Here is a 1,378-nt window from a genome sequence, read left to right on the forward strand (position 1 = left end):
CTTTGCTGCCGGCCCCGGGAGGGGCAGAAGAGGCTTCAGCTGCTTCCCAGCTGCCCCCGTCCGAGACAGATTTAGCTCAGGGCCGGCACAGATGGGGCTGCGGGGCCGGAGCCACAGGCGGAGCCCTCGAGCCCGCAGTTGCTAATAGAGATAGAGCAAATTAAGCGAACTTAATTCGGAGGGTCACCACACAATGCCCCCACCTGTTTCGCTGCGCTCCGGCCATCTGCCGCCCCTGCACCTGATGCAAAAAGGGCTTTTCTCCCTTTCCCCCGACGCCGTGGGCTCCCGTGAGCCGTGTCGGGTCTCAGCAGCAGCAGGACGGGGCAGGGCCGGGTGGGGGGATAGAACAAACCCTGGGAGTTCCCTCCCGGAGCCAGCACAGCCGGGGCACACAGAAATCACCCTCTGTGCTCTGCTGCACAAACGCTTTGCTGTGCCCCCGAATGCTCCAGGTTGGACAGGACACGGAGCAGACTGGGGTGCTGGGAGCTGTCCCTGCCCAGGGCAGGGGGAGGCACAAAACCGTCCCTGGGGTCCCTTCCAGCCCAAAGCATCCCAGGATTCTGTGATATCCCATTTCCCACACGGCCCGCTCAGGGGTTCTGCAGGAGGTGCACGGAGCCAGCATCACTCTGCACACAGGGCTGTGGAAAACAGCAGGAAAACTCTGATACAAGCCAAACTCTAAAGCACACGCTGCCAAAACCTCCGTGAGGGACCACCAAGGGTCCTGAGTGCAGCCCGTGGAGGGGGTGGGAATGTGCCAGCCCACAGCCGGGTTGGGAAAGAGCTCTGGCTGTGGGAGGATGGAGGGGTCTGGGTGCAGCAGCTGAGAAAGCTCTGACACAGCAGGAGGAGCCCTGCCCGGAGGTCTCAGGGCTGACACGGGACATCTGGAGCGGGAGCAGCTTCCCGGAGGAGCACCGAGTTCCTGGAAAGCTGCAAAGGGAGAGATCACAGAACCAGACTGGTTTGGGGTGAGATGCACCTTAAATCCCATCCAGTGCCACCCCTGCCATGGCAGGGACACCTTCCAGTGTCCCAGGCTGCTCCAAGCCCCACTGTCCAGCCAGGCCTGGGACACTGCAGGGATCCAGGGGCAGCCACGTTGTTGCCCGTGGCAAACTCTGGCCCTGTGTTTGAAGTTGGTGAGGCTGAGTCTGAGCACAGGGGAGCTCCCTGCAAGAGAGCAACCCCTGTGGGGGCAGGGAACGGCCTCCATCCAAGGGGGAATTCTGTCCCACTGCCCCTCCCAGGTGAGGCCCCACCTGCAGAGCTGCCCCAGCCCTGGGGACAACATCAGCAGCACCTGGAGCTGCTGGAGAGAGCCCAGAGGAATCCATGGAGCTGCTGCAGGGCTGGAGCCAGGCTGGGA

Source organism: Geospiza fortis, unplaced genomic scaffold, assembly GCF_000277835.1.
Source record: "Geospiza fortis unplaced genomic scaffold, GeoFor_1.0 scaffold69, whole genome shotgun sequence".
Classification (NCBI taxonomy): domain Eukaryota; kingdom Metazoa; phylum Chordata; class Aves; order Passeriformes; family Thraupidae; genus Geospiza; species Geospiza fortis.